The sequence below is a fragment of the Phyllostomus hastatus genome, unplaced genomic scaffold, assembly GCF_019186645.2.
Source record: "Phyllostomus hastatus isolate PE091 unplaced genomic scaffold, TTU_PhHast_1.1 phas_contig_449, whole genome shotgun sequence".
Classification (NCBI taxonomy): domain Eukaryota; kingdom Metazoa; phylum Chordata; class Mammalia; order Chiroptera; family Phyllostomidae; genus Phyllostomus; species Phyllostomus hastatus.
Genome location: NW_025333882.1, coordinates 2,305,585 through 2,332,775, shown reverse-complemented (window position 1 = coordinate 2,332,775; position 27,191 = coordinate 2,305,585). Strand labels below are relative to the sequence as shown.

General features: G+C 36.6%; 1 long non-coding RNA gene across 1 annotated transcript in view; it reads left to right on the top strand.

Moving 5' to 3' along the window:
• Positions 1 to 736: 736 nt before the first annotated feature.
• The window catches only part of LOC123822878, a 45,102-nt gene continuing 18,647 nt past the window's right edge, over positions 737 to 27,191 (top strand). Inside the window, exon 1 of the long non-coding RNA XR_006786442.1 lies at positions 737 to 841. This is a non-coding gene — a long non-coding RNA (uncharacterized LOC123822878). The remainder of the gene's footprint in view (positions 842 to 27,191) is intronic.

Below are 27,191 nucleotides of genomic sequence, written 5' to 3'. Positions count from 1 at the left end.
AAGAGAAACATCAGTATGAGAGAGAAACTCTTCTATGTGCTCCAACCAGGGACTGAACGAACCTGCAACCCAGGCAAGTGCCCTGATCAGGCATCGAACCAGAGACCTTTTGCTTTGCGAGATGATGCCCAACCAACTGAGCCACACCAGACAGGGTAAATTATACAACTTTTGACCCGATATCATTTAGTAATATGACATCTATCATGGTTTATGAACTTAACACTCAAACTGTCTTACTTACTTTAGATACTAGCCTCGAAATTTGCATCCTTACCGCCAGGTGGCAGCAGATCTCCTGCCTTCAAGTAATCTAATGCTTTTCCTTTCTTAAGACCCAAATTTCAACAAGAATTTTGAACAAATTCTGTATGTAAATCCAGTGTTTAAGCCACTTAAAGCTAAAGAATTTTGGGGTCATGTAAACTTCATGGAACCTAGGTTAAGAAAGTCCATTCCAAAATCTCTTTTACTAAATATACTATTTTTAAACTATTTACAATGTGCAATTGGTACCTGTTATGCTGAATGTGTGTGTCCCCCCTAAATTCATATGTCAACACTATAACCCCCAACGTAGCTATATTTGTAGATGGGGCCTCTCAGGAACTAAGGTCGAATGAGGTCAAAAGAGTGGGGCTTTAATCTGATTTGATGGTATTAGTCTCCTTATTCAAAACAACAGAAAGCTCCCTAATTTGAACACCTCCCTCAGTTTCTGTTTCTCTCTGTCTCTTCCTCCCTGCATGCACTCACTAAGCTATCTGCAAACCAGGTAGAGATTCTTCACCGGAAACCAAACTGGCCAGAACTTTGATCTTGGACTTCTAGCCTCAAAACTGTGAGAAAATATACTTTTGTTATTTAAGCCACCCAGTAGGTTGTAATTTGTTATGGCAGCACTACTAAGACAGTGCCCAATAAAAAATGATCAAAGCCACAATTATTCATAAACTAACTCTTTATGGAAACTAATGTTTATGTTTTATGTTTTAAATTTTATTTTTATAAGCATATGCTTGTAGAAAACTGAAATATACAGAAATATCAAACTAAATTAGCAACTTACTGTTAAACTACAAATTAAAGTTCCCTGTAAAAGTTTAGTATGCTTCTAAAATATAGTTTTGATCATGTTACATACATAATTTTATATGCCTTTTTGGTTAACACTGTATGGAAACACTTCTCTTTTAGAATTAGTGTTTTGAATTTCTTCAGATAAATACTCAGAAGTAGAATTCCTAGACCACAGGTTAGCTCTATTTTTAATTTGTTGAACAACCTCCATACTATTTTCCACAGTGGCTGCACCAATTTACTATCCTCCCAACAATGCATAAGGGTTTCCTTTTCTCCACATATCTTTGCCAATACTTGTTGTTTGTTGATTTATTGGTGACAGCCATTCTGACATTTGTAAGGTGATATGTTGTCTTAATTTACATTTCTTTGATGACTAGTGATATTGAACATCTTCTCATATATCTATTGGATATCTGTATATTCTCTTTCAAATAGATATGTGTACCTTTATTTTCATTGCTGCATTATTTACAATAGTCAAGATATGGAAGTAACCTAAATGGCCATCCATGAAGAATGGATAAAGAAGATGTGGTACATATATACAATGGAATATTAGCCATAAAAAAATAAAATTTTGCCATTTGCTACAACATGGAAGGACCTAGAGGGTATTATGCTAAGTGAAATACCTGTAAGTCAAACAGAAAAAGACAAATACCATGATTTTTACTTATATGTGGAATCTCAAAAACAAAACAAATGAACAAACAAAACAGAAATAAACTCATAGATACAGAGAACATCTTGATGGTTTCCAAATGAGAAAGGAGTTGGGGGGTAAAAAAGGGGAAAGAACTAAGTACAAGTTGCCAGTTATGAGAACAATTATGGGAATGTAGACAGCACAAAGAACATGGTCAGCAATATTGTGATCACTGTGTGTGGTGTCACTATGTGTACATGTTGCATAGTAAACTTTTCGAGGTGATAAGTTATATGTGTCTAATCACTATATAGTGCACCTAAAACATGTAATACTATATGTCAACTATAATTTAAATAAAATTTTAATTTAAAAGAAAAAGCAATTTCTCAATATGATACATTAAATTCCTTTAAACATAAACATTTTACAACTTAGGTTATTTTCAAAATTAATATATTTGAATGAATCAGAGTATGAGATCATTGGATCCAATGTATGTTTCTTAAAGACTTTTTGATTATATATATATATATTATATATATATATATATAATATATATATATATGTGTGTGTGTGTGTGTGTGTGTGTGTGTGTGTGTATTTGCTTTGTGGGGTTCCAATATTCATGAATTTCAGTAATCATTATTTAATTAAGTAACACCAGTTAACACAGCTCAAATTTCAATTACAATGGTTTTGTAATAAACAATTTGACCTTTTCAAAAGAGAGATCTGACTTTTGTCTCCAGCTCCTGGGAGGAACCTCTAAGCTGCTGGAATGTCTGGAGTAGTAGGAGTGTCTTCATTACACATGGTGGACCTCTCAAACAACACAATTTATGCTCACAAAGTAACTAATGATGGGTATACTGGGCCCCTTTACATCGGTCCAACCTCTTGAGGAGAGGGCAGGGTTGAATATGATGTGTTGAAGTCCCAGTAAAACTCTGCATGCTGAACCTCAGACAGACTTCCCTAGCTGGCAGTACTCCCTGTGTTATCACATATTGTTTCCAGGAGGGTATTGCATCCTGGGGTCAATGGAAGCTTTGCATTTGCAACCTTTCCATGAAATATCTGTAGTAACAAATCACAATTATTTAGTCCTCTACAGATGGACACAGGCACATTCTGGCTCTCAGAACAGTTTTGAAACACAATAAAATTATGTATTTGTATGTGCTTTTTAGTTTTTAAAGTGCTTTTACATTCATTATTTGATTTATCACTCAAAAGCAGTGTGTTTCTGATGACAAATTATTGATTTTTTGATAAGTGATTCAGAAAGTTCTCGATAGATATGCAGATAGACAGACAGACAGAAAAACAGGCAGAGTAGTCACGGAATCATGGAGTCTTCCTGCTGGAAAGGATCCCAGAGATCATGTCCTTAAGACAGTTCATTTTAAGCTTTAAAAGAAGGAGAATTGCCTTACATCACATAGCTATATTGGCAATGTCTCCTGATGCTTAAATCTTTTGCCACAACATCAAATTGCTATTTGCATAACTACGGAATAGGTTTTTAAAGCAAAATAATTCCAAAGAAAAGAGAAATAATTCTCTTTTGACACCTGTTATAAAAACAAAAACCCTTGCCCTGACTGGTGTGGCTCAGTGGATTGAGCACCAGACTTGGAACCAAAGGGTCACGGGTTCGATTCCCAATCAGGGCACATGCCTGGGTTGCGAGCCAGGTCCCCAGTAGAAAGCACATGAGAAGCAACCACACATTGATGTTTCTCTCCCTCTCTTTCACCTTCCCTTCCCCTCTCTATAAAAATAAATAAATAAAATCATTAAAAAATAAAGAACCATTCCCATGGATAATTATTCTCAAGAAAGTGGTGGTAAGAAAAGAGGTAAAGAGGTACCTAGGGATTGTGAATATGCATAGTATATCTAAATCAGATGTATCTCTACAAACAGGGAAATTCAGTGAGTAAAATTATTGGTTTGGGGTTCAGCTGGACCTAGGTTTACTTCTTGGCCCATCTGCTTACCAATTGGTTTCTTAGCTGTTTATCTGACCATTCTAAGACACAATTTTCTTATCTACATAATGAAACTTACGAAAGTAACATTTATCTTAAGAGAATGTTGGCTGGACTAAAATGAAATAATCTCTGTAAAGTATTTGGCACAGTCCCAAGTAGCAAATATTCAATAAATGCTAATTATATACATTTGTATCAGTGAGAAATATTTTCCTAACCTCAGAATTTCTCTAAACCCTTTCACTCCCACCTCAAATCATAGAATTTCCACATTATACACTCTAAGTTTTTGCTCCTTTTGGAGCTTGGTCCTCTTTCTTGGAGAATTCACAAGATAGTCAAATCAATTAGTGCCAGACTTAATACTGTGGGGTTCTCAAGTATAAGCTAAAGGACTTAAAAAAAATTTAATGCAGATTCTTGGATTCCCACCCACAGAGATTTAAGTTCAATTTGCCTCAGGTACAACTTAGATATTATTATTTTTAAATTCCTTAGGTACATTTAAGATTAAGACCTAATACTCTAATTTGTTATGAACTCTATAATTTAAATTTCACACTTTGTAATTACAATTTGGTCTTTGCATAGGAAAAAAAAATGCAGTCACAAAAACAGTCCCTAAGGAAGTTCCAATGTCGGACTTAACTACTTTAAGATTTTAGATAAAGTACTATAGATATGTCAAAGAATTAGGGGATATAATTTATAAAGAAATAATATGTGATGAAGTTGCCTTACTAAAAAATAAAGAATATTGATAGAAATTGTAAAAAAAGGATTAAATAAAAAATCTAGAGTTGAAAAGTATAATAATAAATTTGAAAAGTCACTAGAGGGACATAGCAGATCTAAATGACAAATGAAAGACTCAGAAAACTTGAAGATAAGCACGGGAGATTGTTCAGTCTGAGAAAGCAAAGCATGGAATTCTTGTGCCTTCTATAGAAAACAAAGTGAACAAGTGATTGAATGACCAACTGTTTGCACGAACTCCCTAAGTCACCTCTGACTGAGTGAGCAGTTGATCTGCTTTATTGGGGAGAAGGGATACTGAGGACCCATTGTGTTTCTTCAAAACTGCCAGAGCTGACCATTTCTAGTGGGCACTGTTCATGACAGAAATGAAATCAACAGTGTCTTTTCAACTACTTGGAAAATAACCAGATGTGAAATATTATCCTATGAAAGATATCACCTAAATGAAGTAGTATACCTAGGACTTACCTTAATGAATACTATCCTCTATGTCTTTCTAAATTTGTGAAATAGGTGGCAGTATAGAACTCCTGGACTCGGTTATACATATTTACATATATGCCATATGTAGAAGAAGCTTCCTTCTAAAATATGATTTTAGTTTCCTCTCTAAATGTCCCTACTGCTTTTAATACCAAAGTTGTCTAGCTATCATGTTATGATCCCTTGGCAGAGATGTGGATTTGTATTTGGAAAAAGCTCATGTGAGAATACTCTGATACAGAAATATCTTCTGTGTTATAATAAGAATCAGTTACATACTGAAACATAAGCAGAGTTAGCAGTTGTAATGGTGTAGGGAGAACCATTTTAGTGTCTGTTGTCAATGACAGTTGATGGAGACTGTGGCTTCAAGGTCTGTATTAATTTTTCAGATGTAGAGGAATCAAGTGAGGCAGTGGAACCAACAGTTGTGTAGTCACAAATAATTTGAACAGAACTCTTCCACATTGTTGCAATGTTTACAATAAAGTGATTACTTGTCAAATTTTGTATGCAAAGCACTACTGTTAGGAAGTAGAATCTCATGAGACAGATTTATCATCATTCAGTCTATAGTTCAGCAAACAATGATTATAGAGAGCAAAGTTCTGGGCTCTGTAGTACTGCCAGTGCTCTGCCCTGCTGCTCTTGTCCCACTCTGCCCAAAAGCACAGCCTCCTGAGTTCACACACTCTAAACTCTCCCACCCCAACTCTTGACTATGTATTGTCTTACCCCATCTAAAATTATGTTAAAAGCTTGCTCACTTTCATGTTCCTTTCCTTCTCCCCTATTAAACTTCACATGCAGAGACCTTCCTGTTCAATCCCTCCAGGAAGAGAATGGTACCTGCGCACACTGAGCACTCAGTACATATTTGCTGAATGAATAAATAAATTTAATCATAGGCTATAAACCTAAATCATTGTAACTTTTCATAGGTACCTATTTATACATAAACATGAAAGTCAATGAATTCTGAGTCCTTCATTAGTTAGAAGCTTTGGCTTGGTCTCCTGGCCCTCAAACTTTTGTCCTGCCTTCGACTCACTTGTGCAAATCCCTAACTCTAACCTAAAGGGTCATACTGGTCAAGTTCAGCTGTGCTCAACCTCAGTAGTCAAGTTCAGCTGTGCTCAACCTCAGTAATGTGACACGGACCACAGAAAGTCTTGGTTTCCAAGAAAAGATTTATGGAAATTGATTTATCCAAGCTGAAGAGAGAACCAGAAAAATATAGAGGTGTAATTGGCTGCAAATTAACATTTGGTAAAGAAAGTCATAGATTATATCTAAACATTTGTGTTATTTCAAACCTCTCCCATAATTGCCTTTTATTTTAAGTCCTGGTGGTGAGTGACACTTGCCTGATAAAATCCCATCTGCTTTCTTGTGCCTTCCAGAGCAGCTGTATGTTGCTAGAGGAAATTACAGACCAAGCTGAATGATTTCCCTTTAAATTTGTGACCACAAAACTGAAATGAGCTCTTATCACAGCCCAGGACTCTTACTACATTTCTTTAGCAAAATAATATTTCCACTCCCCCAAGTAACTGCTTCAAACTGTTTTCTCTTTTCTAATCTCAGTTATTTCACTGAGATTCTAGAAGCGGTCAACTAGGCATCTTTTATCTTTCTACCACCAACTCTATCCATCTTTTCCCCCTTCTGTTAAAGGAGAGAAAAATGTGTTTTGTTTTGTTTTTTATGGGCTGAATTATATTCTCCTCCAAAATGTACATGTTGTAGTCTAACCCCCATTTCCTCAAAATGTGACTGCTATATAGGCTGAATGTTTGTGCCTCCCCGCCCCCAAATTCATGTTGAAACCTAATCCCCAATGTGATGGTGTGATGAGGTGGGCTTTTTGGTGATGATTAAGTCAGGAGGGTGGTGCCCTCATGGATGGAATTATTGTGCTTATAAAAGGGGCCCCAGAGAGCTCCCTTGTCCCATTAACTGGCAGCATTAATTCTTATCAGACAGTAAATCTGCCAGCACCTTGATCTTGGACAAGTATTATTTAAGCTATCCGTGCCATGGTACTTTTTTTTTTCAGGTGTATGTTTTACAAGATTATGCCTTGTATTTGATTATAGCCCCTGCAGTATCTAGCCATTCATACTCAATGTCCTCCGCTCTTTTGAATTTTGAATGTGGCTTCAAAAATTCTGTTGGAGCTGCAAATATTTTTATTCCTTTTGTTGAAAGTATGAGCTTTACTCCCTAGAAGAAACACGGAAGTCAAAGGTTTTTAATTTCTCCAAACCAAATTTAATTTTTTTCTGAATTCCCAACCCACTGGGTTGAAAACAAGTTCAACCACAGGCCCTTCTTGAGTTCCTTGCCCTCCTCCTAAGGTTGAATGAAGGTCCCTGGCTTCCTACCCCTTCACCAACACTGGCCCCTGAACTTTCACTCTCCGAGTTCGGAAGATTAGGAACTCAAATAATTCTGAGCAAAATTTGAAGACGGAGTCATATGCAAAACAAGCCCCCAGGGTTCAAGTTTCCTAGAAACAAACACATTTGTTTCCTTGTACTTCCCTTGAGTCCCAGTGGAAACCTCATCAGACCATCCCCTTCCAGGCTTCCCTGTCAGTAACATCTGCTTTGTTTCCTCCCACTCTTGGAAGAGCTAAGTAGAATCTACTAGATTACTCTCTAACTAGGCCAAGCTATAAAAATGAGATTGAAGAAAGGCAAAATTCTAAGTATAGATGAAAACAGATGGAAAATTCCGTATTTTGTCGTGTATAATGAGCACTATCCTGCCCAAATTTTTCAGGGAAAAATAAGGATGCACATTATACATGGGTATAACTAATTCTGTATCTACATAAATGTTTTTAAACTTTTATTTATGCTTATGCATTAAAAGAGTACCTCTAGAAAGCAATAAAGATATCCTTATGCAAAATGACACCCTAGAATATGATAATCAGTTTTATATATAAATAAAAAATTGAATTAAAAAATTAAAACAAAAGATTTTTTTCCCTGAAAATATGGGCCAAATGTGTGGGTGCACATTATACACAGCAAAATACAGTATCTACAAATTTATTTATTTAATCCAATAGAAACATCTTAAGTGACTACTCTTTCCCAAGCACAGTTCTAGATATCAGTTGCAGCAACAAACTAAACAATGTTTCTGCCAGCATGGAGCTTATATTTTATAGAAAAAAACAATGTATTTTAAAACTATTTATTTATTCATTTATTTAATTAGTGGCTTTGAATGGAAAATAAAGGGAGAAAGATCAATGCGGGTAAAATGTAAATTGTAATGTCAGTAAAAATCTGAAGAGGTTGCATTACTTGGAGATCTGAATAAAGTTATGGGGAAAGACATGTCAATATAAAGAAAAAAAATCATTCCAAGCTAATGGATAAAGAAAGTGGTGAGGTCCTGAGGTTGGCATGCCCAAGGATCAGCAAGGAAACTAGTGTGGCTGAATGGAGAAGGTGGAAGGCAAAAAGACTAAAGAGTTCATCATGGGCCTCATTACTGAGAAACTTGAAAGTCAGAGACAGAACCTTAAATGATGAGAAGACTTGGAGAATATTAATTGTTGCTTTGATCTTTTACATGAAGAAGTTACAATGAAAGGTAGCCAAGGACAGATTGGCTTGTGCTGTTAGTGCAGTATCTTAGTCATACAATGTAGCTTGGACCAGAAGTGGGGATACAAGGATGTAATGCTATTTTATAATGCAGATCTATTTGTATTTCTTCTGCTGGACACTTAATAAATCCTTTAAATCAAGAAACAAATATTTTTGATAGCATATATATTTCCTGAAGTATCCTACTAAAAATGGTCTCCCCTATTTCAAAAGTTATTGATTTATATTAGAGAGAGAGAGAAAGGGGGAGAGAGGGAAGGAAAGTGGGGTGGGGACCACTTTGTTGTTCCACTTACTGATGAATTTATTGCTTGATTCTTGTATGTGTGGACCGGTGATCAAACCTGCAATCTTGGTGAATCAGGATGACACTCTAACCAACTGAGCTACCCAGTCAGTTCTCCTCTAGTTTTTAATCTTTATTTTTGGTTGTGGTGCATCTGAAATGTATTATTTGATGCTGAGCCTCCCACAATTATCTTCTAATTTTCATGTAATTCACTCATATTTTGATTATTTTTATTTTCATTGAGATGTAATTGAAATATAACATTGTATTATTTTTAGGTTTACAGCATGATTTAATATACATATATATTTTGAAATTATTACCACGATAAATTTCATTAACTGCCATTACCACACAGCTTTATTTTTGTTCTTATGATACAAATTTTTAAGATCCACTGTCTTAGCAACATTCAAACAGACAAAACAATATTGCTAACAACAGTCACTATGATATAATCACATCCCCAGGACTTATTTATGTTACAACTGGAAGTTTGTAACTTTTGACCACCTTCACCCATTTTGTCCAACTCCCATCCCTCACCTCTGGCAACCACTCTGTGTCTGAGTTTAGTTTTCAGGAGCAGAGTGTTGTATTTATTTTTGGTTTTTTTCCTACATGTAAGTCAGAACTATGGGATTTTTGTCACAGAGTCCTAAATAGACTAAGACAGTGATTATTTAAAGACAGGATCTTTACAGAGATAATTAAGTTAAAATGAGTTCATTACCGTGGGCCCAAATCCAGTATGACTGGGGTCCTCATTGGAAAAGGAAATTTGAGCAAAGACATGCATGCACAGAGAGAGGCTCATGTGAAGCCACAAGGAAAGGATGGTCATCTACAGGCCAAGGAGAGAGGCCCTTCCCTCACAGCCATGAGAAGGAAACAACCCTATTGACTGAGACCTTGATCTTGACTCTTAGCCTCCAGAACTGTGATAAAATGAATTTCTGTTGTTTAAACCACCCAGTCTATGGTACCTTGTTGTAGTAGCCCCAGAAAATTGATACACTCCTAATGCCAAAGCACAATCTCTCCTGTTGTGGTTTGGTGTCCATTTCTTTCTGTTTTCTCTAGTCATTATTTTCTGTTGTCTCTTATCCCTTGAACTTCCATCTCTCTCTCTCTCCTGGATTATTCTCTATCAGTGTAGAAACCATTCTTTGGTACTTTGCCCAGCCACCACTTAGTGTTCTGCATCTATTTTACACACACATCATTTTTGTCTCTTCAATTAACCTTTACTCTAAGGGTACCTTTACTCTTACCTAGACTCTAAATATAGTCTAGCTCTAGCCTTAATAATGCCACCTAGTCTTGACAAGGTCATAGGCTTCCATGTTATTTTATGCAGTGGAAACTTCTCTGTCTTTGTCTTACACAACCTCTCAGCAATATTCAATACTGTTTTTCTTTCCCCTTCCAGTATCACTCTCTTCCTTTAGCTTCCAGCACTCCACCTCTCCTGTTTTTCTCCTCCCATCTTTTTGGCTCCTTCTTAATTTCTTGTGTTGACTTTCTTCAGGATTAAATCCTTGGTCCTCTTGTCTATACAGTCGAGGTGATTTCATCACACCTTATGTCTTACATATCAGCTATAAAAAATGCCTCTTAAATTTATCATTCTAGCTCAGAACACTCCTCTGAACTCCAGACTCATATGACTGAGTGCTCAGTTAAATTTTGCATTTAAATATATTTACAAATATATCAAACTATTTTTCCAGAAAAAAGAATGATTTATTTATTCCATTAAGCAAGGCCCTAATTCCCCAGTGTTTCCCACCATCTAATTCCTCAAGTCAGAAAACTTGTAATCATTCTTGATGACTACATTTAATACCCATTATACCCAATCTATCAATAAATTCTGTAGATTCTTCTATTAAAATATATCTGGAATCACTTACCTCTCTCTCCACTACCATTCACTGGTTAAGGTTATTTGTTTATAAACACCATAGGGTTTATTATTACAGCAACTATTTACTAACTGGTCTCTCCCCAATTCCAGCCAGTTTCCTCACAGAAACCAAAGTAAAAGTCTTAGTACCTAAGTTGGATCATGTAACTTTCATTTTTAAAATCCTGATGTAGATTCCCGTTGCACATAAATTAAAATTTCAGCTCACAATGCCCAAGGCCCTGTTAATTGGGCCAATGTGTACCTGTACCACTCCTTTCTTTTGAATTTGTATCTGTCTCAGGTTCCAGACAGGCTCCTTGGTCCCTTTTCAGGACCTTTGCTTAAATTACCATGAACAGTCCAAACACTATCTCACACCCATATGTAGCCAACTCCTTTTCCTCTTTTAGGGCTGGGTATATATGTTGCCTCCTTGGAGAGAGCTTTCCTGATTCTGCTCCATAGTAGATCTTCTTCTCATTTTTCTTTTTCAGTAAGCTGGTTGTTTTTTTCCTTTTTTCTTCATAATGTGAAAGTTGACATAACTGGGCCATTTTAAAATGGAGCCATAGCAGCCATTCCAGAAGAATGGCTTTGTGCATCTTGCTCCTTAAATCTTTGGAATGTTTGAACTGGACATAGTATACCTTTGGACTGGGCATTAGCAATGTTGTCTTATAAACTTTTGTTTGTAAAGTCAACATGAAAAATAAACATCCTGACCACAAGGATTAATTATTATGAACTCCTTTTCTGAAGACACAATCAGTATATAGCCATGTATAGCTAAAGAATAACTAAGCTTATTAACAACAATAGAGATTTCTATATTTTATTCATATAATTATTTCCTTCCTTTTATTATAAAAACCCCTTGCCCTCACCCTGAAATCTGGACACAATTTGAATTTCTGCCTGAATTTCTGCTGCCATAATTGCAATTCTTTTTGATCCCAAATAAACATTTGTTGTCTCTCATTTTGTTTTTTTTTTTTATTTTTAGGTTAGCAATAGCATGTATCACAATTTTTGGTCATTTTGTTTATGTTATCTTTTCTGTCTCTTCCACCTGACTATAAGTTATATGGGGACAGGATAAACTGTTTATGTAGTTTATCATTTTACCCCTAGTATCTATCACAGAGCCTAGTGAATAAGAGGTGATAATAAATATTAAGTGACAAAAACTATGTATTATAGGAAATATACAGACAACTATACTCTAAGCCTTCAGTTACTCATATCTTAAAAAAAATAAACTAAGCGTTTAGCCACTAAATCCTAAAGCTTCAAATCTGTAAAGTAGTGACATAGGTCACATATTCAGTGCAGGTAACACAAAATTTACTATTTTTTGGTCACCAGCAGGAAGAATTACAATGTACTAAGATATGACAAAGTAGCAGAAGTGGTGAAAAGCCTCCTTAAAACCTTTCAGCAAGAATAATCAGTGCCCAAAGACTGCACAAGATTAGCATTTCCTATAGTTATATCACAATTTGTATATTAAAAAGAGGCCACTTTCATTAATTGGCTCCAAAATTATTATGTAAATGCCTAATATCAAGAAAGTGTGATCAGTTTATTTTGAAGAGGTAGATAAATCCTAGACAAGTCAGTTAATGTTCTTTGTAGATATCCTGTCTAATGAGATGAAAGTCAAAGTTTAGCTTTGCAACTTCAGACCTAAAACAAGCACCTGTTTTATCCCAGACCTTCTAGAAAGTAGAAAAAATTAATTTCCCAAAGCTGTTGAGAGGCGCAAGACCAGATGATGTGAGGAAAAGCAAAGTGAGGCAAGAAAATACAAGATGATATGATTTATGATATGTGACAACACTTCACAATCAGCTGGAGAACACCAGCTTCTGCACATCAGGACTCTCTGGAACAGCCCACAGCAGAGGCAAGGAAGGGTGAGTTTATTTGCTCAGCTCCCCACTGTGTCCTACTTCTCATCATTCAAAGTTCATACCCAAAGGGCTAACTTCCATTCTCTGGATCTTCTTGTTTGGAGACATAATTTAGTGTTTCACCCTAATCTGGAAGTGAGAGGGCAACTCAAAGTGACTGAGACACCAGCTGAGAGAGAACAAAGTAAGGAGTCGGGGAATCTGAAAGAGAGCAAGCCCACTGGCAATCCTGAATTTTCCCTATAGTTTCCCTAAGAGACTTTCAAACTATGATTTTTTACATTCTGAATTAATAATATTTTGTTAGAAAGTCCTAACTTATCTTGAGGTCATAGCCAGATCCTAATGATCATGCTCTTGTTGCTACCATTTTTGCTATTTTTACCAAGTGCCACATAGTGGGCTGAACACTGATACCGACATTGTTTCATGTGTTCCTTACAATAGCTCTTTGAGGTTAGCAGGGTCATCCTGGTCAAGACATGTTACTCTCATAAAGGTTCTTGGAAGTCATCTCTTTATACAGCCATTTCCTACCTTTGAGTGCAAATGAAGAGAAAAAACAGTCTTCTATTTTCTATTTTAATTTGGTATTATTCCAATAACACCACACACACACACACACACACACACACTCACACACTCACATACCACCCCTTAAATCTTTCCCTTTGACATCTGGTATAAGAATCTTATGTTCAGACTTCTGGCCAAGATGGAGGCATAGGTGGATGCACCGTACCTCCACACACAACAAAGATTGGAACAACAACAATTTAGAGGCAGAATAACATCCACAACTGAAAGAAAATTTATCTGAATGAAAATCGGGCAGCCAATAAATTGAAATAGACCCATTCATCCAGACCAGTAGGAGGGGCGAAGACGAGCAGCCAAGCAAGGATAGCAGTGCAGAGAGCAGAGAGAATTGGGCACATAAGGCATCTGGGGGCATGTAAGGCATCTGGGGCACACAAGATCGCAGCGGGTGGACCCTGAGTATGCAAGCAGCAGCTGGCATACCCAGTTAGGTGGTGATTGTGGAGCAGGGCAGAGCGTGCAACCCAGGATCCCAGAGAAGGGACTGAGGTCCCACGGAGAACGGAGCAACCGCCATTGTTCCCTCTCAACCCCTGCTCCCACATAAATGTCACAATTTAGCGACTGGGGTGCCCAGCCCTGGTGAACACCTAAGGCTCCACCCCTCACCATAACAGGAGTGACCAGACCAAAAAAAAAAAAAAGAGAGAGAGAGAGAAACAGAGATGGCTCAAACAGAAGAACAAATCAATGCCTCAGAACTCATCCTTTTAAGCGACTGAGAGATAGCCAACCTATCAGATACACAGTTCAAGACACTGGTAATCAGTATGCTCACAGAATTGGTTGATTTGGGTCGCAAATTAGATGAACAAATGCAGGTTACAATAAGAGAAATGAAGGGAAATGCACAGGGAACCAATAGTGATGGGAAGGAAACTGGGACTCAAAACAATAAGGTGGACCAGAAGGAAGAAAGAAACAATCAAATAGAAAAGAATGGAGAAATAAGAATTCAAAAAATGAGGAGAAGCTTAGGAACCTCCAGAACATCTTTAAATGTCCCAACATCCAAATTATAGGGGTACCAGAAGGGGAAGAGGAAAAGCAACAGATTGAAAATGTATTTGAACAAATAATAAAGGAGAACTTCCCCATTCTGACCAAGGAAATAGACTTCCAGGAAATCCAGGAAGCTCAGAGAGTCCCAAAAAAGTTGGACCCAAGAAGAAACACACCAAGGCACAGCATAATTACATTAGCCAAGGTAAAAATGAAGGAGAGAATCCTAGAAGCAGCAAGAGATAAGGGAACAGTCACTTACACAGGAGTTCCCATCAGACTGTCAGCTGATTCCTCAAAAGAGACCTTACAGGCAAGAAAGGGCTGGAAAGAAGTATTCCAAGTCATGAAAGGCAAGCACCTACTTCCAAGATTGCTCTATCCAGCAAAGCTTTCATTTATAATGGAAGAACAGATAAAGTGCTTCTCAGATAAGGTCAAGTTAAAGGAGTTCATCATCACCAAGCCCTTATTTTATGAAATGTTAAAGGGACTTATCTAAGAAAAGAAGATTAAAAAAACATGTATAGTAAAATAACAGCAAACTCACAATTATTAACAACCACACCTAAAACAAAACCAAAAGAAACTAAGCAAACAACTAGAACAGGAACAGAACCACAGAAATGGAAATCACATGGAGGGTTAGGAAAAGGGGAGTGGGAGGAGGAGAGAGGGAGAAAAGGTACAGAGAGTAGGTAGCATAGATTGTATGTTGAAAATAGATAGGGGGAGGGTAAGAATAGTATGAGAAATGTAGAAGCTAAAGAACTTATAAGTATGATACATGGACATGAACTAAAGGGGGGGAATGTGGGTGGGAGAGGGTGTACAGGGTGGAGTGGAATGAAGGGGGGAAATGGGACAACTGTAATAGCATAATCAATAAAATATATTTAAAAAATGTTGTAATAACTATGTATAGTGCCAGGTAGGTACTGGAAATATTAGGGGTAACATTTTATAAAATATGTGATTGTCTAACTACTATTCTGTACGCCTGAAACCAATACAAAATAATATTGAATGTAAACTGTAATTGAAAATAAAGTTTTTTTAAAGTAAAAAAAAGAATCTGATATTCAGAAGTTTATAGCTGCATGTCACAGATTGTTTTTCACAGAATTTAGAAGTGTTTTTGTATTCTAGTAAATTATCAAGTGTTACTATATTAAATTTACTTACAATGTTTCTATTTTGTTTCCAGAAAATTCTGATCTCTCAAGGACCAAGTAAAAACTAATTGTCAAACACTAGAAAGAAAAAATTTACACTAGAATATTTTATGTTCTGTAGTTTTTATTTGAAAAGACATATGTGGCACAATCTTTATTAATTAAATCTCTGATAGGTACAGAATGCTGTCATTCAAAGGAGAATTTACATTTTAGAATAGAAAAGTATGGGAAACAGTTGGAGTATGGAAAACAGTTGGAGTGTAGAGTTATGCAGACTTTGCTTTGAATTCCATGTCTGCAACTTCTACCATCTGAGTGAATTCAGGAAAATTACTTCTATTATCTCACCTTGATTTTGGTAAATCAAGGACAATGGTTTCTATCTCATATGATTTGGGTGAAGATTAACATAAGATAACAATAGCTCTGGCTCAACATTTAGTCAATAAATGCACTCAGTATTTTTAATGATGGCTATTTTTACCATAACTTTATAACATGTAGGTAAAGCAAGTTTTGATATCCTCAATAGTACTGATTAATATTTTTAATATGAAAACACTTGTCTTATCAGACTCAACACTCAGACACTCCCCATTATACTTAGTGGCTTTACCCAGTTTTTTTGGTGGTTTTTTTTGGTGTGTTTTTGTGTGTCTTTTTTGGTTTTTTTTTTTGTTTTTTTTTCTTTTTTGCAAATTAATGTCAAATATTTCTATATAGTTGCATATTCAAAGAAGTTTCTTGGGGAATACCAATGCTCCACATATGTTATTAGGTATTTCCTGAGAAAAGTTCTGAAATTAATAAACTTGGGAAACAATGTAATAATTCCTCTTGAAAATTCACATGCATGTTCATATAATAAAGGCTCAGAGATTCTTTATAGTAAAAATATCTATTTAAATTTGTTTTAATGAAATGTTTTCTGAAATTATTTGAGCATGAAATACTGTTTTTGCAAAGATGTTATTTATTTATTTTTAGAGATAGGGAAAGGGAAGGAGAAAGAGGGAGAGAACCATCAATGTGTGATTGCCTCTTGCGTGACCCCTAGTGGGGACCTGGCCCTTTACCCAGGCCTGTGCCCTGCCTGGGAATTGAACTGGCAATCCTTGGGTTCACAGGCTGGCATTCAGTCCACTGAGCCACACCAGCCAGGGTGAAATATTGTTTTCATAGACCATCTAGTACTCTCTCTCTGAAATCTAGTGTTACACAGCACCCAGTTTGGGAACACTTTGCTAGAACATGGAAAAATGAAATGACTGCAGGGATAACCACAAAAAAGGAACTACAGAAGAATTGTGTGGGAATATGAAACATGCTTTCTTGGTGCTAAGAAATTCTGAGTCACAATATGGCATCAGCACAGTTGCATTTCTCAAGTCATTTTCATGCAGATCATTGCTGTGAAATAAAACAGCACATCATGCATAAGGCAAAAAAGTGTACACTTCTTTTGGCTTAGACACTGCAAAAGCAGTCTGTTCATTTTGGTAGTGCCCATGTTAGCATTGCTATAGCTTATTTTTCATAATACTGGCTTAATTTGTGGTTCTGTGTTTCAAATATTGTTTTACCTTTTTAAGAGTAAGCACTTACATCAGGCAGCTTCATACATTTTGTAAAGATAGTGTTTGCTTCCTAACTGAGCAGCAATGGTGTGCTGGTAAAGTAACAGACTTAGAGTCACAAACTCAGCTGGGGGTTGAGTTTTGTGACTCAGGAGCTGTTCATACCCTTTGGAGATCAGTGTCTTACTGGTAAGACTGGAACAAGATAGCTTATGCAGTAGTACTTTACATAGTGTTAAATTTTATCTATACATAAGGTATTAGTATAGAAGTTAATATTGTTAAAAAATGGAAACTAAGGGTCTATAAATGTGTATTAGCAAAAAAATAAGTCATGATTACAAATTTGAGAAGGATTCTATTCTTTGCTCACGTTTCTAAGTGGGGATTTCTGCTCCATTCCCCCAAAGGGAACTATGTGGAAGAACCAAGTTCAGCCTGACATACCACTTTTCATATACAGATTGATTTATCTGAGCAGGAAGAAGTTGGCATCTGACATTCATAGGCCCCATGTAATTTGCTGTTTCTGGTGTTGACCTGGACCTTGACTCTCAGCTTCTTGCTCTCTGCTCACGGCTTCCTGCTTTCTCCTCCCCCAGGGAGCCTCACTAGGCAGGCCAAGACCCAGGGTGGTGGGGAAAGGAAGGAGAGCCTGCAGCTGTTAACTTCAATTCAGAGATGACATTATTAGAAACCTAATTTTCTTGCTCCAAATGAAAGTTACATTCTCCACCAGCAATAAAGACAACATTTTTTATTTCCTTTGCTCTCCCCTGCCCTACCTGGGAGAGAAATCTTTCAGAGAGGAATTCAATGACAAAGAGCATTACTTACTAAAAACACACAACAAGACTACAATAAAAATGGAAGACCATACCAAGCATTCTTGAGGATGTGAAGATGTGGACAATATGGAATCCCCATACGCTGCTGGTGGAAATATAGAATGGTACAGCTGCTTTGGAAAAAAGTTTGGTAATTCCTAAAAATGTTAAACATGAATTTACCACATAATTCAATAATTCCACTTCAAGAATATATCCTCCCCCACAAAAAAATCACATGTCCACACAAAGATGTGTATGTGAAAGTTTCTAGCATCCTCATTTGTGATAGTCCAAAACTGGAAACAATCTAAATGTCTGTCAACTAATGAATGCACTAAAAATTCTATATTCATACAAAGGAACACTATTCAGCTAAAAAAATGAACAACTGATACATGCTAAAACATGGGTAAACGTCAAAAATGTTTTGCTTAACAAAAGAAACCAGTGAGAAAGACAATTATATGATTCCATTGACACAAAATGCTCAGAAAAGGCAAATTTATTGGGTCGGTAAGCTTCTCAGTGATTGCTTAAGGCTGGGGACAGGAGTTGGGATTAACCACAAATGGGCACAAGGGAGGTTTTGGGGAAGAAGGAAATATTCTAAAACTGGATTGTGGTGAAAATTACCAAGCTCTGCACATTTACTAAAAGACATTGAATTGTACTTATAGTGGGTAAGTTTTACAGTATGTTAATTAAAACTCAATAAAGCTGTTAAAAGTGACAGAGCCACATGATAGTTTCAAAATTGACATGCTTAATATAACTACTGAAATATGTATATATGAATTTTATTTGAAAATATACTTTCAACAATATTATAGTTCTTTAGGTGATTATTGTCTCCTGTCATTTAATATATCACAATAATTATACTAGAGGGTGTGCGGAGGTGAAAATTTTGCTATCAGTACAATACAGTCCATTGGATCTTTAAACTAATCTCCACATGGCTCCAGTTTGCAGGCCCAATTTGTCATTCCCTTCCACCTGAGGAGAAGGGCCCAGGTGGCCTCATAAATGGAGTGCTTTTAACATCAAGTTCTGTGTGATTATTAAATATAGAAAATAATATTTTTTAGAATTCTCTTAATTTTGATAAGAAATAAATATATATACTCTTACAACTACTTAATATAGTCTTTATTTCTGTGAGTGGTACCTTGTTTTTCTGAAAGGCTGTGTGTAAATTGTTTGGGTAATCCCTGATGCTCACACCTCTGCCAACACTAGCTACATGAAATCTAATCAGAAGTATTTCATTAAAATAAGTTTTATGTACAATACCTTGAAAAGTGATATCTTCCATGACTAGTTGCGGTGTGTTTTTGTTTTTGAGATCAAGGAAATGTTTATAAAGCTATATAGGGGTCTGATTTAAAGAACTGATAGTTCATTAAAGAACACTCCTGAAGCTTATGGGCCATGCCTCACACACATATTTTCTGCATGGGCCTTATAGGTAGACTTAGGCATGTTAATAATGCCAGAAGTATTTTTATGTTCCCACAGTTCTGTAAGACAGACAAGTAGATGGAGAGATACATCATTTGAATTAGATAGTCAACATAAAATCTGGGAAGCAATTATGTAGGTTCAACTGTTATTTCTCTTGTGCTCCATGGCTGCACATTCGACAAAACACAAAAATGTAGTTGCTAAAATGTATATGAAAGTGATAATTGGAATCAAGAAGTAAAACACTGGCAATGAATCAGCTGCTGATAGTTAAAATTATATAAAACAGAACACCATGAAAAGAGATTCTATAATTATGCTAAAACTATGCAATAACAAGAGGGCAACCTGACCAAGTGAACTGCAGCTCTGCACTTGAAGGATGTGGTAAGTCTTAGAACTCTACTGCAGATGGTCAGATGAATGCAAAATGATCCAGCAAGAGCTTGCCCCTGGCACCTGGGCTGGTGTGGCCCAGCTGATTGGAGCATCATCCCATATACCAAAAGTTTGCAGTTTCAATTCCCAGTCAGGGCACATACTCAGATTGCGGGTTTGACACCAGGTTGAGGTGTATATTAAAGGCAAACAATTGATATTTCCTTCTCACATCAATGTCTCTCTCTCCCTCCCTCTTTCTCCCTCTTTCTCTCTCCCTTCCTCTCTCTAAAAGCAATGAAAAAATATCCTCAGGTGAGAATTTAGAAAGAGAGTGAGAGAGAAAGCTTTCCACTGGCAACTACTGAGTTCCATAAAAAGTCTTTGATGAGTTTTGGAAGATTATATTTTTCTAGAAGTTTGTCCATTCCACCTAGGTTTTCAAATTTCTTGGTATACAGTTCTTCGTAGTAATTTCTTACAATCCTTTGTATTTCTGTGGTAACAGTTGTAATCTCTTTCATTTCTGATTGTGTTTATTTGGGTCTCCTCTCTTTTTTTCTTGATGAGTCTGCTTAAAGGCTTGTTGATTTTGTTTATCTTTTCAAAGAACCAGCTCCTGGATTCATTGATCCTTAGAATTGTGCTTTTAGTCTCTATATCATTTAATTCTGCTCTGATCTTGGTTATTTCCTTCCTTCTGCTTGCTCTGGGCTGTGTTTGTTGTTGTTCCTCGAGTTCTTGTAGACGTAGGGTTAGGTTGTTTGTTTGAATATTTCTATCTTTTTTAGGTATGCCTGTATCGCTATGAACTTCCCTCTCAGGACTTCACACCATTGAGAATGGCCATGATAAACAAAGCAACAAACAACAAGTGTTGGAGAGGTTGTGGAGAAAAGGGGACTCTAGTGCACTGTTGGTGGGACTGCAGACTGGTACAACCACTATGGAAAACAGTATGGAACTTCCTCAGAAAACTAAAAATGGAACTGCTTTTTGACCCAGCAATTCCACTGCTGGGACTCTATCCTAAGAACACTAAAACACCAATACAAAAGAACCTTTGCACCCCAATGTTCATAGCAGCACAATTTACTAGCTCAGCGCTAGAAGCAACCTAGATGCCCATCAGTAAATGAATGGATCAAAAAAACTATGATACATTTACACAATGGAATTCTATGCAGCAGAAAGAAAGAAGGAGCTCCTGCCCTTTGCATGGATGGAGCTGGAAAGCATTGTGCTAAGCAAAATAAGCCAAGCAGTGAAAGACAAATACCATATGATCTCACCTTTAACAGGAACCTAAACAACAAAACAAAGAAACAAGCAAAATATAACCAAAGACACTGAAATAGAGGACAGGCTGACAGTGACCAGAGGGGAGAGAAGAGGGAATTTCAGGGGAGAATGGGAAGGGTTTACAGGAACAAATTTAAAGGACACATGGACAAAAACTAGGGGGAGGGTGGTAATGGGAGGGAAGTGGGGAAGGATTGGTGGGTGGGCTGGAATGGGAGTAAAAGGGAGAAAACTGTACTTGAACAATGATTAAAATAAAATGAAAAAAAATAATGAATATGTACCAATGGAAAAAAAAAAGCAGAGCCTGCATGCAGGGAGGTCCTTTGGGAGCTTTGCCAGGAGAGATTAAAAAAAAAGTCTTTGAGGAATTCAGGCAGAACACTTACATACACATATGACTTTTTAAAACATCTTTGTGCTTTTAAAAAAATGTTCTGAAATATTAAAAACTGCCCCTTGAGTTGCTCATGGAAACGACTTTACATACAGAGTAAAGTTATCGGAGTTCATCAGGATTGTTTTAAGGGATATGTTTATTTTTCTTCATGGTAAAATAAGACGTACCCTCCCTCACCTGGATATATTTAAGCTGTTTTTATTTTTAATTGTGGTAATACACCTCACATATAATTTACCATCTTAACCATTTGTAAGTGTACAGTTCAATAGTGTTAACTACGTCCACTTGTTGTGCTGCCTGTCTCCAGAATTTTTTATCTTGCAAAATTGAAACTTTTAAACCCACTGAACAGCTCATCCCTGTTTGTCTTCCCCGTGGTTCCTGCCAATCAGCAGGGGTTCTCCTTTCTGTTTCTATGCATGTGACTGCTCTAGGTAACTCATTAAGTGGAATCATACTATATCTGTCTTTTTGTGACTAGTTTATTTCACTGATCATTATGTCGTCAAGGTTAATATATGTTGTAGCAAGATATATATTACATTGTACAAGATATGTTTCATATCTTTTAACAGCTGAATAATATTCCATTGTATGTGTAGACCACGTTTTGTGTATCCATTCATCCATTAACGGACACATGGGTTGCTTTCACCTCAACTACTGCAAATAATGCTGCTATGTACCAGGGTGTACAAATATCTCTTTGGGACTCTGTTTTCAATTCTTTTGGATATATACCCAGAAGTGGAATTTTGGGACCATATGGTAATTCTATTTTTAATTTTTTGAGGAACTGCCCTGGAGTTCTCCATAACTCTACCATATATGGTAAAATTTAACTATTTTACATTTCTACCAACAGTACACAAAGATAACTTTTCACGATATCTTCACCAATACTTACATTGTTTTTCTTGTTGTTGTTGTTGTTGTTAATAGTAGTCACCTAATGGATGTGAAGTGGTATCTGAGTGTGGATTTGATTTGCATTGTCCTAACAATTAGTGACATTGAGCAACTTTTTATGTACTTATTGGTTTTGACACTGTTTCAAGTTGCAAAACATGGTAAATACTTTTAGGCCAATTATTTTACTAGATTCCCATTAATTATGCTATTTGTCCAGTGCATTTTCTTTCTTTGGAAGCAGTTTCCAGAAATCATACCTTGAATATATCTACACAGCTGCAGCAAAAAAGACATTTCAGTCTTGAGCTTTTAGCAAGAAACACCATGATCATCTCAATGAACGCATGTTTAAAAAAAAATCCATTACAAATAAGCATGGTCTAACAGCCAGAAGAGTTGGGACAATTCTGTTCTCACCCTTGGGATGATGGCTGTATGAGTTTGCTAGGGCTGCCATAACAAAGTGCCAGGTTATTTAAACAATAGAAGTTTTATTTTCTGATGATTCTGGAGGCTAGAAGTCCAAAATCAAGGGTTATAGGGTTGATTTCTTCTGAGGGCTCTCTCCTTGTCTTATAGTTACCATCTTCTTCTGGCATCCTCTTTTTTTCTCTTTTTTTGTTGTTGTTCTGTTACAGTTGTCCTAATTTTCCTCCATTTTCTCCCCTGCCCCTGCCACCCCCTGCTCCCACAGTCTCCCTGCATCTTCACATGGTCTTTTCTCTGCATATGTCTGTATCTACTGGGTTAAGATCCACCTTAATGGCCTCACCTAACCTTAATTACCTCTTTAATGACCCTGTCTTCAAATACGGACACATACTGAGGTACAAGGGATAAGAACTTCAGGATATGAAATTGGTGTGTGTGTGTGTGTTTAGGGGAGGCACAATACATCCCATAACAGTGACTGTAGCAGATAAAGAGAGGTTAATGGTATTAGTTCTAGTTGGAGCCTATCTGAGAGATCAGATTCCAAATCCAGCTGGGAGGAAGGCTGTGTGTCAAAACCTATTATGGAAATATACTACTTAAATGGCACTGCATGGCCTCCATGCTACTGTGCAGGGTTATATGTAGAGAGTAAACAGTCCCTAGCATTTGGGCAAGAGAACCAGGAAACCAGAGTCTGACTTCTTGGAGCAGAAAAAAGAATAACCCCAAAGTGGAAAGGGGGTTACTCTCTTTCGTACTTCTACAGGGATTGTTTCCTTCAATGCTCAGCACTAAATATCAACCAAGGAATGGCTTTTAATCAGTTGTGCGCCTCTGTGGCTTTTTCTTTTCCTCAGGCCTATATCCTACCCGCTTTATTCCTTTCCTACATGTTTTACTCAGGCTGCTAACTAAGGATAATTTTCTACTTCCTTTGGGTAGAAAAATTTGCATTAAGAGGTATGCTGCCCATTAAGCAAAAACATAAATGCAACCTATTATTCACATAACAGTATCATTTCTTGCATTTTGTCATCCATGAAATATATTTTAGACTCATTAACATAAGGACCTCCATGGAGTACCTTTCAGAGCAGGCAATACCTGTGGGAAGTTTAATTTATTTAAAAATTGAAAAATATTCCATGCTGTGCAATATTACTTTCCCATAGGTTATAATACATTCAATCTAGTTAATACTTGACATTATTGATTTTTAAAATATTAGCCATTTTACTGGGTGTATAATGATATCTCATTATGGTTTTGAAGTTTATCTAATGATGGATGATGTTAGGTACCTTTTCATACCCATATTTTCCATTTATATATGTTGTTTCAAATGCCTATTCATATCTTTTGGGGAAAAATGAATTAATATTGTTAAAATAAACACACCCAAAGCAATCTACAGATTCAATGCAACTCCTATCAAAACTCCAATGATACTTTTTAAAGAACTAGAACAAAAAAAATCCTAAAATTTATTTGCAACAAAAAATACCCCAAACAATCAAACTAATGTTGAGAAGGAAGAACAAAGCTAAAGGCATCACACTTTCTGGTTTCAAACTATACTACAAAGCTGTAGTAATCAAAACAGTATGATATTTGCATAATTGTTTTTATTTGACATTTTTTCAAAGAAGACATAAAAATGGCCAACAGGTGTATGAAAAAGTACTCAATACCACTAATCATCATAGAAATGTAATCAAAACCACAATGAGATATCACCTCACAATTTTTAGACTAGCCATCACCAAAAATACAAAAGATACCTAAGTGTTGGTGAGGACTAGGAGACAGGGAACCCTTGTGTACTATTTTAGGGAATATAAATTGGTACAGCCACTATGGAAAATAGTATGGAAGCACCTTAAAAAATTAAAAATAGATGATCCAGTAATTGTACTTCTGGGTATATATCCAAAGAAAATGGAAATAATATATCAAAGAAATACCTGCACTTTCATGTTCACTAAAACATTATTCACAATGTCCAAGTTAGGGAAACAACCTATGTGTATGTTAAAAGGTGAATAGACAAAGAAATGGGTATACATACACAATTAAATATTATTCAGCTGTGAGAAGGAAGGAAATCTTGCCCTTTGAAACCATACAGATGAACCTGGAGGGCATTAGGCTAAATGAAGTAAGCCAGAGAGAAAGAAAAATATTGTAAGATATCACTTATGTTTGGAATTCTTTTAAGTCAAAACTCATAGAAACAGAGTAGAAAAGTGGTTGCCAAGAGCTAGGGGTGGGGAAATAGGGAGAAGCTGGTAAAAGGGCACAAACTCTCAGCTATAGATGAACAAGATCTGAGGATCCAATGTACAACATGGGGACTGAAGGTGATAACACTGTACTATATAACTGAATTTTGCTAAGATAGTAGAACTTAAATGTTCTCACAAGAAAATGAAAAATAATATGTGAGGAGTTGGATATTATAATTAACTAGGTGAGGGAATTAATTTAAAATGTATGCATATATCAAATCATCATACATGTATTTTAAATATCTTAAAATTTTATTTGTCAATTATATCTCAATGAAGCTGAAAATATGAGTCGTTTTATTCAAAAAGTTTAAATATGTATTTAATGTCTTGTAAGCATTTCTTCTGCATAAGAAGTCTAGTATCTCATTGTTGCCCAAATAAATATAGGTGGATATTCTATTGTGAGAAAAGGTGAAACCAAATAAAAAATAAACCACAAATCATCTCTGCCTGGTCAGATCAGGCCAATAGGAGACTTTCCAGCAGATGAAGATGCATCTCACCACCACCCTACCTGGTCACTCATGATGGTGAGTGCAGTTTGCCATTTGGAGACACACAAATTTCCTTACTTCTCTCCCCAGTCTGTCTTCAGAATTTGTTGCCCTTAGTGATTCCAGCCTTCTTATACTTCCTGGAAAGAAAGAGAACATTCTTTTCAAATGTTATATATATAATGAAAGTTTTAATGAAAGTTATCTGTTCAAATTTCTAACTTATTAGGGAGACTACAATCTTCTAGGCTTACACTATTTTAGCATCTGCTTGACACTTTATAAAGCATCCCACCATATTGTAATCCCATTTGTTTTTCTCTACAATTTGCCCTTCTGGTGAGTAAAAATCCATTATTCTGGTCTGCAAGCACTGGTCTTACTTTGCCTTCTGCATTTGCCCTCTGCAGCAACATGTAAGTCTACCATTTCTTTAATCCATTCTTTCAATCATTTCTAAGTTGGAATGTTTCTTAATTCTCACTTCCCAGGAAACCCTTTTCTAGACATATTCTTATTGCTAATGTCCCCTTTAACTTGGCACTCTGAGTATACTTTTTCCTTCGTTAAACAGATATCTGTTGAGCACCCCAGTGGGTCAGGTACCAGTGAAGAAACAAACAATAAATCATATATAGTCCTTGACTCATTGGTAGATTTAATTTACAGCACCAAAAACAATAGACGAACAACAACCAAGACCTTAACAGCATTCTCTGGGTATTGGGGTACCCTCTCCATTCCATAGAGATCCCTCTGCACTGCCCTAAAAAATGCCATTTGCCCATGGTGCAAAGCCAACAGTGTCAGAGGTGCACCATAGCAGAGCACCTCCAACACTGTTGGCTTTGCACCCTGTTGGACACATCCTTGCAGTCCAGCTGGAGCCTGCTTGCTGCTGATAGTGTTTGAGGCTTATGAAGTGCTTCATGTGTGCAAATGAACAACAGGTTCCTACTGCCTGATAATTTTTTCCCTAGAAGTCCCCAACATGTTCCTGTTTACAAACTTAGCTAATCTTACTAGTTAAAAATGGAGGCTTTCCTCAAGCTTCGCAAGGCTCTAAGCTATGCATTAAAATGCCTCAAGGATGTGAATCAAGAGATGATCTATCAGGGCTGGCTAGGACTAACTTTGCAGGAATTAAAATCTTCAGTGTTCTGATAAGACTCCAGCACGCAATTCCTGAAGGACTCCAGCTCCCCAGACCTAGTCTGTGGTTCCAAGTACAGGAAATTCCAACCACAACTTCCATGTCCCCCTTCCTTTACCTACTCACTATCTCTGGCTCAGTAGCTCTCATTGAGGATATTTAAAAAAATAAAAGTAGCAATCCCAGATTCATTTTTAGACCAAAAACCAATTAATAAGGAATTAATTAGTTTGAATGAAAGATAAAAGCAGGAGGCTGGTCCTCCACACAGTTTTGCTGTTGCTGCAGTTTTCTCTCCAGTTCTGTTCAGCTCATTGTTCTCTCTGGAGCAGGCTCAGTCCTGCCAGTCCCACATTCCCCTGCCCTTGGAGAGCTGCCTCTGAAGACACTAAGGGCTCAGAGTGTAGGGCTTTCAATTGGATCATATACTACACAGGTGAGTTCTTCTGATC